Here is a 15233-nt window from a genome sequence, read left to right as displayed (position 1 = left end):
CCCCCCCCTGTAGGATTGCTGTCAGAGTACGACCATCCGAGACCATTAGCTGAGGAAGAGGAAATGTCAGAGGAAGAGACTGTGGTTCTTCATGTAGCCCAGGAGGGAGGTTCGGTGGCAGCTGTTAGGGAGGATTTGGGTGAGTCGGAGCCAGACCAATGTTTAACTGGGGTCCTTCATCCCCCAGAGTCCCAGTGTCCAGTGGAGCAGGTACTTGATTTATCGGGCCCTGGCTCTCACCTCAATATTTTAGAACGAGAATCCGAGCCAGAACGGGCGGAACCATTCAAATGTATTCAATCTACCAAGACCAGTGCGATCCTTGGAAAATCAAAGGCCACCAAATTCAGCCTCCGTTAGTTCCCTCTATGTCCCTTTTAGACCTTGGGATTAGAATTGGTTATGATGGAGTTAAATGTTGTCACCGGGACGGTGATCTTTGAAGGAGGGGGTGGATGTAACCGGTATGAGTATGTTGTGCCGTTAGGTAGGTAGATGACGTAATGGGTAGGTGGCGTATAAAGTCTCGCGGGCGTCAAGGAAACAGCGTTTGCTCTCGTTCTACGCTTGGTGAGCGAGTTTGTGTTTCTTCCTCTGCTGGCGCGTTGAAGGAACGGCTTGACCTATTGTGTCCGAAAACTCGGAGTGAGTAAACCTGTTGTTTTAATCATGTTTATCGTAAAGGGGATGCTTGGTAGTAAGATCCGCATTTACCATAGTAAATGTGTTGTAGGATTGTTCCGGTTTTAATGATCGAGGTGAGAGCAGAGTGCACTTGTCATTTTGCGCTTTGTTACGACCACTGGACGTAAGTAATGATTAAGCTAGTTTTTAAAGACTTATACACTTTAAGTATCCTTTAAAGGAGCATTAATACATTAGCAACGTGAGTATTTTCTTGATTGTTAAATGTAGAATGTGGTGTGTAATAAAATTTAAATGGTTTTAATTACAGGACATCAAAACCTTCTTTGGCAAGTGGCCATCGTTTTTTTTTTCCCACCAAACTTGGGATTTGGTTGTTTTGTTTTTTTGATTTGTGGCATTCATTTTGCAGGATCTGCCTGTCTTATTTGAATGGTATAGTGCTGTATTGGGAGGCCTTGTTTGATTTGTGTGTTTTACGTATAATGGTTTGATTGGGTTTGATTTTTATTTTCTTTATATTTTTTTGATTGGGTTTGACTTTTGGGTTTGTTTTTTTCTTCCTCCCATGTGGTATATTTCCCATTTTAGTATTCTAGGTTGATTTGGGTGTTATTTTGAGTGCCATTCTTATGTTTTCTTTTGGGTTAAAGTATGATTTCTCTGTTTAATTAATGTGAATATCAGTCTAATGATTGGTTTCTCTTATTGAATGTTGTTAGATTTCGATTTGGTTGGAGTGTTATTTCTTTTGGAAATTAATTTGGTTTACTTTAAATCCATTCCGAGTGGTGTTTAATTGTTGTAATTAGTTTATTTTTTTTATTGGTTTCTTTGGTGTCATGGATGGTTTTACCAAGTCCTTCTACTCTTAAGAGAAGATACAATTTTGCTCATTCTGGAAAATAAAGCAACCCTTTTTGTACTCTGGCTTCTAGTTCATTTATTTGAACCACCTGTGTGATTCAAAGAAAAACAAAAAAGAGATTAGATCATTGTTAGGGTCCCACGTCCTAGAATTTGTGGGTGGCGTAGTCAATTTCGTCGACTATTTTATAACGACCAGCAAGCCTAGGTCACATGGACATTACATACAGTAACTGAGACCGTTGCTTCAAAAAAAGCATATTTATTTCACATTTGCTTTTAACACTATCAGTTAGGTTTAAAATAATGTTCCGTATGCGTGGTATGTTATTTTAAAACTTAAAAGAGCATTAACCTTTTTAGCGCTCACTGGACATTTCATATGCAAACTGCTGCACTAACAATCGATGTTATAAAAACAGCTTTTAGCACCACTCACTGGACATTTCACTTTAAAAGTTTCACAAAATGTACCAGAAGCAACATATTAAAATTATTCAGAAATGCTGCCCCAGGCACAACTTAGTTCAAAATGATGTCACACCGGTTCATTCTTTAATTTCACTTTTTTCTCTATCTCTATACCTGAGAGTAGTAGCGGCACTTTGTCTGGGTCAGGGAGTTAAATGTTAAATATAACACAGAAAACAAACAGGCGTGGAATAAAAAGGAGCAGTTTCTGTAAGAACCCCTGCTTTCTGCAATCCACAGTCACTTCAGTCTGACATTAAACCTTATATAATTGTATATACGTTGCATACACACAGAATCAAATTGTGTGGATTTGTATATATGGCAATAACAGACATGACATTCACAGTCTAAAACTGAAATATAAATTCTCATGAACTGTATTCATTACCATTATATTGAACTTTATATTTTTGAACTTATATTGGGGCACACACTGGTCTATAATAGAGAGTGGGGACACATCATTTTTATTAGTAGCCGTCATGCACAAGCATTAAATAAAATGATAATGAAAGTATCTTTTTTATTTAAATCCTCTGTTTCCATGTGATGCCTGGTGTGATGAACAGATCCAAATTCAAACCATTCATCAGCGATATGTCTCTCCTTCCTCTGTAGCTATAGTAACAATAAACAAAGTCCCATTAAGAAGTTTTACAACAAGTTCCACGGCAGTGATATTAAACGGCCATTGGCTCTCGTCAGTTCTCGTCATAGATTGCGACATGCCGTGTTTCCGGTTATAAAAGAGATTTCCGGATTTGAATGAGAAACGTGTGCCTTGACGGAGTGGATCGGTATATTATTTTCAGCATTAACAACTTAAATTATGCGCTGCTCCTCGCACTACTATTACATTCTGCCAGAGTGGACTGCATCTGCAATTCATCGTCATTTGGATTAACTTACTGTGGTACTGCTCTTTGACAGATCTGTAATAAATTCTTATGATTAAGTTATATGTGTCTATCTGTTACGTTTCTCTTATAGACTGTATACTTTTTACTTTGTAATCAATTTTTACTGGTTAATTTGTTCTTCCGAGGGAAAAGTGATTGTTTGGCCCAGTTCTTGGCCAGAAGACATTTGCTATGTGGGGCATTTAGGCAAAGGTGTACAGGTGTGTGACGTGTTATTTTCGGCTCATTAAAGATTAATCTTGCAATAGCATTTTGGTTAATTGAATAGGTTTGATAGAAGTGGCTTGATGACCTGCCAAGAGAGCCTTGCAATAGTTCAACCTGGATAGAACAAGAGCTTGAACAAGGAGTTGTGTTTCATGTTCTGAAATAAAGGACCTGGTCTACCTAATGTTGTATAAAGCAAATATGCAGGACTGGTCAGTTTTAGCAATGTGTTCTGATAAATTCAGTTTATTGTCAAACACAACTCCATGGTTTCTATCTGTTTTTGAAGGAGTTATGGTTGATGAACCTAACTGGATAGTTAAATGATGGGTTAGTTGAAACTACAAGCAGTTCTGTCTTGACTGAGTTGAAGGTTATGGTTCATCATCCAACAATAAATGTCTTTCAGGCATGCTGAGATGCAAAAAGCTATCACTGGATCATCAGGATGGAATGAGAAGTAGAGTTGAGTGTAATCAGCATAGCATTGATATTAAAAGCCATGTTTCTGAATTATAGACCATAGTGATCTAATGTAGACATAGAAAATAATTGCTCCAAGAACTGAGCCCTGAGGCACTCTAGTAGCTAGATGTTGTGACCTTACCTCTCCAAGATACCTTGAAGGACCTATCTGAGAAGTTAAGACTCAAAACACTGGAGTGTGGTTCCAGAGATGCCATTTTCCAAAAGGGGTTTACAGGAGGATCTGTTGGTTCTCCGTATCAATAGTAGTGGACAAATCCAGCAAGATAAGTATAGAAGATTTGCAAGCTGCTCTTGCAAAGAACTGGATTTATACAATCCTGTTTAAATGTTGGATAATAACAACAACAACAACAAAAAAAAAACAATGTCAAGGGATGTGTTAATGATGTGAGTGAGTGCAGGTACAACTGCAGAAAAAATGGCTTGAAGGAGTTGAGATGGAATAGGATCAATTGGACAAGTACTGTAGTAGGATCAATGGAAAGGATGAGTTTAGAGACTGCTGCCTCATAGAGTGAAGAGAAGGATGTGAAGGAGTGGATTTTTGCTGGTATGATGTGTTTTGCAGTTCATGGTTTGGAGAATTGTGCACTGAGGTTTGTAATTGTATTAATGAAGAATGTGGGAAAGTAATCAGTGTCACTTCCCTGGAATGTTTTTTTGTTGTGGTTTTGCTGTCGGTGGACATTCCTCCTCTATGGCTTCTCCCTCTGTCAGCTCTACCATGGTTAGATATTATTGCTGTGGCCTGGGTCCTGCTGGGCTCCCCCTGCTCCAAGCCCCTCCTTTCTCCTCATTGTCTCATCCCTGGACTCAGTCTGTCTCCCCCCTCCCAGGTGTTCATTCTTCTCCTGAGCCTCCTCCTGAGCCTCCTCCTTAGTTCCCACCCATAGAGTTGATGGTCTTTACACACTTCACACGCCGTGACCATTATATCCATCTAAGAAAACTCAGAATTTAATTCAAAAATGTAATTCAACTGGACACACTTTCCTGTTTATCACAACAAATGGCCAAGCAAGTGCACAACACTGACAAGGTACACTATACAGCACAAGACTAAATGTGATTTCAGCATGTCTCTACAGAGTAAACAAAACAAATGTTCCTAGCAAAGACAACTGCGTTAAGGAGACAAAAAATAAATAAACTTATGAACTGCTTTTAAAATACTGTATATACAATATAAAAGAAACAGTTTTATTTCAATAAGTTTCCATACAGTATGACTAGTTGCTTTGCTCCAGGTAATATTTACTGCCACTCGCAGTCATCTTTTATCCAGAATGACTTAGTGTACAATAATTACAATTTTGTTTTAAATAAATTAAAAATAAGAAAAGCAATTTTCCACTTTAATAGTTTTAATACAGCTCTTGCTACTGCAATCAGCTCTTTTCCTGGGTATTGGTCAGACTGTGCATGACCAATTATTCCCTTCTCTATTTATTTATTTATTTATTTATTTATTTATGTATTTATGTATTTATTTATTTTTTTACCATTAATGCATTAACTATCTGGTTAAGATATCTGAATCTGATTACCCAATGATTATGCTGTACTCAGCCAAGCTGTCAACATTTTTGTTTTGAATAAGGTTTACTTTTCTATTATACATTGTCATATTCTACAATGCAGCATGCAGAAAAAAAAAAAAAAAGTAACAAAATAAAGAAATGTAAGCCTTTGTTGTTGTTGTTGTTGTTTTTTTTCTTCAAACTTTCCAATGTTAAGTGTATATTTAAAGTCTACTTTTTCCACTGAGAACATTCTCACATCAAATCTAAATATTATTGCAGATGTTACTGCAGTGCTCCTATTACTTTGCAAATATATATCGTGAGATTTCTAGGTCACATGTTGGCAAATGTTAAGGATTCATGGTTTTCTACTGGGAGAACAGCAAAGGAAAGACAATGGAACAATCTAGAGCAGCTTAAGGGGAGAGTTATCAGGGGAGAAACCAATGCACACATGAATGCTCTCATTCTGCCCAAAGGGTGGCCCTCAAACTGAAGTTTCAGAAACCCAGAGCAAGCTTTAGAGCCTTTTAGGCTGCATCCTCTCTGAGCATGCTGTTCAGGCCCAGCAAGTCAGAATAATGACCTGGCCTTGATGCTGGGAACCATAAAGGCATCTTGGGACAGGAAGTTGGTGGGGCAAACAGAATAAGGATACTGTAGGAAAGCAGGAGCTGTCGAGATAGAGGCAATGTTCTTATGAGCGGTTTAGTCACTTGGACAAAACTGAGTGATTTTCACGTGACTTTAAAGGTTTTTTTATTCCTGGGGAGAAGTCAGTAACCCTTCTTCTGTAACTAAAATGAGACTTTTTAATATTTCTTAATTTTAAATCTAAAAGGTCATTTATATTTCAGTCTCAGCACTTCACTGAATTCAATAATCATTTTCAAATGGTAGATGATTATCTTGTACTACATGTCAACTGATTTAACACATTGCTCTTGACAGAATAACAGATTGGTCAAAGCACCATTTTTTGCATTTTCAGAAAATGAGAAAGAGCTTGGTAATGCAGTTTCAGAACAAAACTGTGTTTTGTACTGCCTTAGTTTCCAATATATACTCATTTAAATGAAGTTTGCAGATGTTTTTGTTCTCACAGACCTCAAAAACAGTTACACAAAAATAATTGCCATTTCAAACATTAAGAACTCAATACCAGATTGCCAATATAATAATACAAACATCTGATTTCTCAAAATCTTCCTCTACACATGGTCTCAAACGTATGTTTTGTACATTCAAAATCTGTTTAAAAGTCAAAGTTACTTGCCATAAGAAGGGAAAGGAGCATTTAATAAGTAATGTCATTGCATCATCATCACCATTGACATTATAGAAATTATTTACTCAGATTTATATCCATTTTGCAGAGGCACATTTATGTGGCCATGTGTGAATGGAAAGTGCAAACCCATGTGGATCATCTAATCGATCATGACACATGGAGTGACTAAGTAAACAGGCCCAAAGGACATGTTGAAAGATGCAATTGGCTGAAATGTATCATCTCCTATATATAGTAATCTCTGTGTTTCAACCGCAGAATGGCATCTATAATGTAAACAACTTGTCACCTAATTGCCTACTGCAACACTATCAACTTTCCATTGCTAGTTAGTTTGTTGGTCGGTTAGTAAATAAACTCTGGAGATATGAGAGCATATTTCTCACATTTGTAATAATATTGCATCATACAGTATATAAAGCATTTCACTTTTACATTATAATTCCATCAAATAATGTCTAAAATTGCAAAAAAAAAAAAAAAAAAAAAAATAGCAAAAAGTACAGCCCGTTCAGACAGAATAAGGATTAGTATTCTAAATTATGTTTGAGTTCTTTTTACACAACGTCTGTGATTTTATGCACCAATTCAGACAGGACTAACATCTCAGTGTTAATTATAGAGTTGGAAGTGTATGGGTTCTAGAAGTGAGTGTTACAGAAAGTCAAGTGCTGTGGTTTAGTGCATCATGTATGTATTTTACTTATTTTTTTTTTTTAGCAGTTGATAGAAATGGCAGCTTATGAAACCTACATAAATGACCAGAGATATCTAGACATGTACCTTAAATTAAATGTTAATCTCAGTATCCATCCAGATAGTGAAAGGTGCAGAAATTTGAAGGTCAGTACGTAAACATTAGCTCAGGATAGTCAAAAAAACTCATGAGTTCAAGCGTTGTGATATATCACCAATTTGCTCTAGAAGTTTTATAGAGATTTGAAGAAAACACACACACACACACACACACACACACATATATATATATATATATATATATATATATACTGTATGTATATATGTATCTTGGGGATGACCCCAAATAGTCAACGATTTGATGCTCCGATTCGAGGAGCCTGAGTCGACTACCAAACTAACAATCTAATATATGCGGGCTGTTATGATTATGCCATTCTATCTATATGGGGGAGCTCAAATGTATGATTTCACATAGAACTTGCGGTTCGCATTCAGAGCACCACAGATATGTTAATTTGCATTCGGGCTCTTTTTGCAGATTGCGTATTAGTCCTAATATTAACGTTATGTTGTATAAATAACAAATTATATTCTCCATGAAATTATGATTTCAATCCCATTGATTAAAAACTTGCAATAAAAATGCTCACTCTACTGGTCAACTTCAGCGCGCACAGCTCTAAACAGAAATGCAAAACATTAATAACTACTGTAAAAAATGTGAATTGTTAGGGTTTCATTTACCCCATTTGTATCTGCGAGGCATTTGTTACACATTTTCTGTTATGTGGAGGGGCTGGGATGAACTCAGATGCAGACAGGAAGTACTAAACACAGGATTTATTAACACAAAAGGGGAAAACAAAACCCACGAGGGGGAAAACAACGACTAGGGTAGACACTAAATAACTTTACAAGACACGATAAACAAAGACTCTGAACACTAACTACAAACAAACACTCACAGTTACACTAAGACTTCACAAAGGGGTTACAAAGATACGATATCTCACGAGGCTGACATGTAGAAACACATATGAGGAAACAATCACAGTGTGGAACAATGAACCGACAAAAGACAGAGCACACTGGGGATCTAAATAGGGGAACTAATCAAGACACAACAGGTGGCACAGATAAGGCAATCACGACAAGACTAGGATAACAAGGGGGGCGGGGCAAGGGAACGAGACAACACAAGCACATGGCCCAAAGACAAGGCCATGTGCTTGTACACAAAACACGGGTCTGTCATGATCCTGCCTCAAGACTAGAGAAAAGTCAGGACATGAAGGCAGAATCATGACATTTTCCCTGTTTATTAACATCAGTAATTTTAACTGTCAAATGTCTTACTTGACTCAAAGTATTTTGCCCTGCCCCCAAATATATGATTAGACTAAAAGTCGAATATCAACAAGATTTGAAAATTCCGATTCGACTATGAAAATCCTTAGTCAAGGACACCCCTAATATATATATATATATATATATATATATATATATATATATATATATATATATATATATATATATATATATATATATATATATCTGACTGGATTAAAATCTCAAAGTGCATCTTTTAGATTACACAAGTACATACAAAAAATTCTCAAATCACTAAGACTGAAAAGCACTTAATGCATACTTCCCATCATTCCAGTAAATGGGAGGACTCTAACTGTTTAAATGCACTTTCAGAGGTGCTAGCTTTAATACATACTTTCCCAATCGATCACATTACAGTTATTGATCAGTGTGTGTCCATGTAGCCAAATTACTGACTCTGCAGTCTCCGTAAGAGCTAAAACTCACAACTGTACTGCACCAACCATTATGCAATTGATCTACAAACCACAGCTACCAAAGAGATAAGCTGGTACAATGGCTTTGTAAAGTAGGAATGGAAAGATGCTCTTTGTGTTTAATTTTTTTTAAGAAATGGCCACAGTGAATCAGTAAAGGGTATTTGCTATATTTACATGCAGTTCAATCTATAACACGTTGTCTCCTCTACTCTTATCTTCTTTTCCAGATTGCAGGTATTACTGATTCTATCTTTCACTCATGTCCGTTCAGGCACTTCCTGTTAATGTTCTGATTCTTTGTTGATTAATACATTGCCAGTGACAGGTTTTGATGTCTTTCTGTCTGGCCATCAGTTCCTCATCAAGTTAGATACAGACTTTAGGTCTCTTCTGTGGAGTACCGGGAAATTAATATAGACATTTGTGAGTACAGAAAGGCTTACAAATCAAGTTTTTATAGTCATCTGAAAGCTAAACAGTGCACATATTCATTTATTTATATAGCTAGATCACTACCATCAGCCGGTGCATTATAAATCCCCATCTCATCAACAGGCAATCTGCTAATGCATACACAAGATCAATTTCTGCCAAGTCAGGCGGACACACTGAGCAAATCTCTGCCATTCTCTCCATAAGCACACATGCATAGGCTCACACACTGAAATAAAAAAAAAATAATAAAGATGTGCATGGAAAGACAGGACATGGAAAGTCTTGGATATTCCTTCCACAGAAAGTTGGCTGACAAATAGCTCCCGCTAGGGTTTTGCGCACACATTTGCGTTGACTTATTGATTAACTTCTTGTTACTTACTTCGTCCTTCATTTACAACAGCCCCCGCTGATTGTGGTAGACACAACATTCCATGCTGGCCGCTTTTTAGCCTTCACATTTTTTTTTTTTTTTTTTTTTTTTTTTTTTTTTACAAGGCCAGAGGGAATGTCTGTGCTAGCTTTTGATAGGATATGCTGTCACCATCTCACATGTCACTCGGGGCATTGAGAGTAGCAACAAACATTGATCGAGGGAAAAGCAGATCATTTGAGGGATGGCACGGCTCCAGCTCAGAGAGGCGAGTTTTGCAGCCAGTTTTGCTAGAAGCTGTCCCAGCATTCCCACACGCACGCTACATAATGAGAGCACCTTTTGATTACAGTCAAGGTGAATGATGGAGGAGACCGCAGAAAATAAAACTCACATGAAATGCACAGGATTCCTCAGGTCATTTTCACTTGATTTGGATGACGGTTTCAGTCTATGGCTACTTGTTCTGAATAAACTGGCACACTGCCATTTGGGGTGCCAAGAGTAAGTCAAATAATTTTGTGTACACTGAAGGAATTATGTGAAATAAATTGCATCTGGTACACACACACACACACACACAAGCTGCATTTCATATGTTTTTGTGCACAAACTTTAAGTTTCTTCTATTCTGTGCACATAAAGATTATTTATATATATATATATATATATATATATATATATATATATTTTTTTTTTTTTTTTTTTTTTTTTTTTTTTTACTTAGTGTATTACGTCCCTAAAGATGGAACATAACATGCACAAAATTTGAGCTGAGTGCACAAAATGACAACATGCAACTCTTTCTATGACCAAAATATATAAATGTAATGCACTTTGTGACGTGTTATTAATTCATGTGTTGATGAATGCCACTAACACATGCATTTACTTAATTATCAAAAAAAAAAAAAAAAATAAATAAATCCTTAGACTTCTAGTGGTTTAATAAAGAGCTTATTTTAAATACTATAAACACTATAATCTAACCCCAGACTGTAACCCATCAAAAAGGTAATAACTGTACCTCAACATGTTACTTTCTATGAAAGTAATGATGCAACATCATTACTTTTAGAACGAGTAACAAATATATGAATGTGTTACTTTTAAACATATAGCTCCCCAGTTTTAAACTACAACTACTTAGCCTGCTATAACTTACAGTATAGTATGTATGAAACAGCAATAAATGATAAATATGTCACTCTTAGCTCCGAGTGCAGCACAGTCTATCATTCCCCCCTTCATTACCACGAGCACATACTCAACCTTCTCAGTCAATACATACAAGGGTCAGAATCCTGCCAATCACTTGAGTACAACTGAGAATTAATCAAACATAAAGTGATATATCACGCTCATTAATCACCCTGCCTCTCTTGCCTGCATCTTCCTCAAAGAAAATGACTTTCCTTATCTCTGTCTGAAGTGTTGCCACAATGAGATTTGCTTGTATAATCCTCGAGACGGAGCGCGAAGGAGCCCTAATGAGGCAGGGTGGCGGGCACCAATGCTCTGAAGGCGTTGTGAAGAGCTCTCAAGGAAGAATAACGGAGCGGAATGTGATAGGAGTGAGCACTGAAGCAAGGCAGCTAGGTTCAGTTCAGTGCGCTGGAAGTGTCATTTGACTGAGACAGTATTGAAGAAGGACTCAAGAGGAGGGTTATTATGGATACAATGAGAGGAGGTGGATCAGCTCGGGTTGGCGCATACGCCGCACACATGTCATTAAAACCAAACCGTCGGCCTGTCATTACAGAAAGGTGGTTTAGTACGTCGTTAGTGCTCAGACCATTTTCAGGTGTGGATTTATTGCTATTGTACTTATATGATTATACACAGCGTTTAGACCTTTGTGACATTGTAGAAGATGGTTTAATAAGCTGCACTGCTTAAATTTAAAGAGAAGGTTCACTTAAAAAAAAAAAATAATAAAAAAAAATAAATAAATAATAATAATAATAATAATAATAATAATAATAATAATAATAATAATAATAATAATAATAAATACATTTAAAAAAAATAATTTTTTCATTTACTCATCCTAATGTTGTTTTCCGAATCTGGAACTTAATTTTTCTGTGGAACATAAAAGAAGGTCTTTTGAAAATGTTTAAACACTGTGTTGGTCTTGTCCATGTAAAGAAAGTCATTGGGGCAAAAACATCTAACTGTCTTCTTTGTATAGATGCACAGTATTCTATGTATACTACAAAATAAGGGTTAGGGTTAGGGTTAGGTACTAATACTAATACTAATACTACTACTACTACTACTACTACTACTACTACTACTACTACTAATAATAATAATAATAATAACAAATTAACACTTTAAATTCTTAAATGTATTGTCTTCAAATGAGTTAATACTGACAATTCTTCTCATATTTTCTTAAAACTTTGTGTTATGAAATGTATTGTTATGTTCTGTATGTTCTGTTTTCTTTGTACCTGCACATGTGTTCCCTCTGCTTATTAGTTTCTAAATAGTACATATTTTAGTTCCCATTAATTATCTAGTCATTGTTCGGACTTGTTTACTTACTGTTTTACACAGTACTTGCTTACTGTGTTTTTCGTGATATATATATATATATATATATATATATATATATATATATATATATATATATATATATATATATATATATATATATATATATATATATATATATATATATATATATATATATATATATATATATATTGCAGTCTATTTGACAGTGGTTATTGAAATTAATTCTTCACACCAAAAAATAAACAAAATAAATGAATAAAGTAATTCATGACTAAACTAAAGTATTTTATATATTTATTCAGTTAATAATTTGAGTTGGAACATATTTGAAATCAAAGACAGCAGTTAGTTATGAAAGTTGAATAATGACTACATATGAGGACATATTAATGCCAATTTGACATAATTTTCATTCTTTCTCATGATCTCTCTTTTTTTCTTTGTCTCTCTGTGGCCCACATCTGCTCGGCTTCAGAGCTTTACTAGGATTAATTGCTGTGATGACAGCATGGTGCATTATTATTAGATGCTAATATGACAATGACCACTGGCAGATAACACGCTACATCTAAATACTAGAAGTGTGAAACACAAATGAGCTCCAGTTCAAAAAAATATAGATATGGCATTGAAACATGGAGTGAGCATAGCCACATGTGAGAGCTAATTGTGGGGAGTGTTTATAACTCTCTACAGTGCAGTGGACTGGTGGGTGCAGCTGGATCACAACTACAGAAGAAAGAAAACATGAACATGCACACACACACACACACACACACACACACACACACTGTCATTTGAGCTGGTCCCTGAACGAGGTCGCTGATCATTGTGAATATATCTGAAAATCCACTTATTTTAGGATTTCGTTAAAATAAACACCACAAAAAAAGTTTCCCTAATTAGTGTTTTTGTTGTTTTATAGTAAAGATACAATCTTTAATATACATAATTTTACTTGAGAAGCAAAAACTTGTGAGATATAAAGACTTGTTTTCAAAGAATATATTGTGAATAAAGTTTAATTATTTTTACTCAAATGATATTGTGTGTGTGTGTGTGTGTGTGTGTGTTTCTAGTTTTAAAGCATTAACCTAACTAAAGTTTGTTTGATTTATGCTTCAAACAAGAACAAAATAGTATTTGTGAAAGTGGCAAGGCAAAATATGTTAATAATTAAAAAATATATTTTTTTCAAACAAGACTTAATATCTTATGCCGTTTTCTTTCCAAGATCTTGCTTTCCTTTGTGCTGATTGTTTGTTGTGAACAATATGCCTTTGTGTTTGGTTTCATGCCTTCATTACTCCGTCAGTGACTGAATAGAATGACATTGTCTCTGACATTTCAACTTAATCTTTTACTCTTGTTACTTCTACAGCTGTCTCTCTTTCTTTGTCAGACCAAATGCCTGTCTGTCAGCAGTTTGTTTCTACACCTGCTCCTCAGTGCTGTCCTGGGCAGAATCGCACAATGTGCGGTCTAAAAAGTCCATAATGAGTCTCGAGTGGGACCCCATTTCAACACCGCCTTCAGGCCCCTTCCTTTTGCTTGCTCTCTCTTCATTTACAAAGATTCAAGGTTTAAGAAACCTTAACACAGGATGATTACATTGCAATATTAAACAGACATGTTGACAGTCGATTAAAAATGTAATCAAAGTGACTACATGATGCACTGAATAATTAAGACAATCACAAATCATTTTAAAACAAACTCTCAAATAAAGGCAAATATATGTCATCGGGGCATTTTTTTTTTTTTTTTTTTATGATTAATTTGTAATTAATGATTAATAGACATCTCCAGTTAATTTAAATTGACTATGCATATTATTGTATATTATAATCTAAAAATAATGTTATCCATGCAGAGGAAATGTTGTTGACAGCTCTTAGAAATATCTCGGGTGAAAACAAAGCTAATGAACAGAGTGTGTTGGTGAATACATTATAAAGAAATTTAGAAAAAAAGAGAGAAAGAAAAATAGTAGTACATATTTAAATTTTCATGCTGAATGATACATAAAAAGAAATAAAATAATGAAAAATAAATAAATAAATAAATAACAAACGGGCGACTGAGAGAATATTAATTAATCATGTCTATATATTTAGCATTACTCTCTGCCCCGTCTTCAGCTTGGCCCCTCTCTGTATTCCCAGCTAGTGCTTGTTTTCTTTGATCAAACAAATTTAGTCTGTTTTAGCAAAAAGTGTGATGATGATCTTAAAGAGTTAACTGCTGTGAGTCTCTAGTGAAAGATTGTGATTTGTAAAAGGTTCTCCTCTGACTTTCAAGAACAAACTCACTTTCATCCTCTTTCCCTCCTCTGCTCCTAAAGAGATATTATATTTGCCAAGGCAAGTTTTCATATATTTATTTAATTATTCAGCTTCATAAAAGACAAGCATGTGGAAAACCAAAGGGAAACTTCAAACTTCAAAGCAAAATCTGTTTTATTTTTTTAATTTATTTTTTGTCATACCTGTTCCTAATCAAACTCTAAAAAGTACAAGGCAGGCGGCTCATCATTCTTCGGTTCAGTCTGTCCGTTTGTTGTTTGTTCATTAAAATCAGGATTGGCAGACTGTGTGTACACATCCTTGAGCTGAGGTTAACTTTTTTAATGACTAGTGGGTTTTTGAGGAAATAATAAACACTTTGTCCTTTCTGCTTTGATATTACAGTAGTTATTGCTTTAAAAGAACTTTGGGTTCTTTGACAAATTTTTTCCTTTCTTTTATTTGAACTTATCTCTCCATAATTACTTCACTGATATTCATTGTGTTTACTTCAATGTTTGATCAAGTGAGTCCATGCAATCAAACAAGCATTTGCACTTATTTGTTGTTTTGGAGGCCCATCTCAGCTCGGCACAAATGGTACACACAATGCTTTAAACTACACTGACAGACATTAACATTGTTCATTTTCTAAAGCCATATTTCATAGCAACACAAACCGGTAGCC

At 35.4% G+C, this 15233-nt stretch overlaps 1 long non-coding RNA gene across 1 annotated transcript; it reads left to right on the top strand.

The window, feature by feature from the left end:
* Positions 1-460: 460 nt before the first annotated feature.
* LOC127962153 (uncharacterized) lies at positions 461-1716 on the top strand. The gene is made up of 3 exons (XR_008154525.1): positions 461-645; positions 734-808; positions 956-1716. It is a non-coding gene; the product is annotated as an uncharacterized LOC127962153 (long non-coding RNA).
* Positions 1717-15233: the final 13517 nt, after the last annotated feature.

Source organism: Carassius gibelio, chromosome B7 (assembly GCF_023724105.1).
Source record: "Carassius gibelio isolate Cgi1373 ecotype wild population from Czech Republic chromosome B7, carGib1.2-hapl.c, whole genome shotgun sequence".
NCBI lineage: Eukaryota > Metazoa > Chordata > Actinopteri > Cypriniformes > Cyprinidae > Carassius > Carassius gibelio.
Note: the sequence above shows the minus strand (reverse complement) of the source record. Positions and strands in the feature narration are given on the sequence as shown.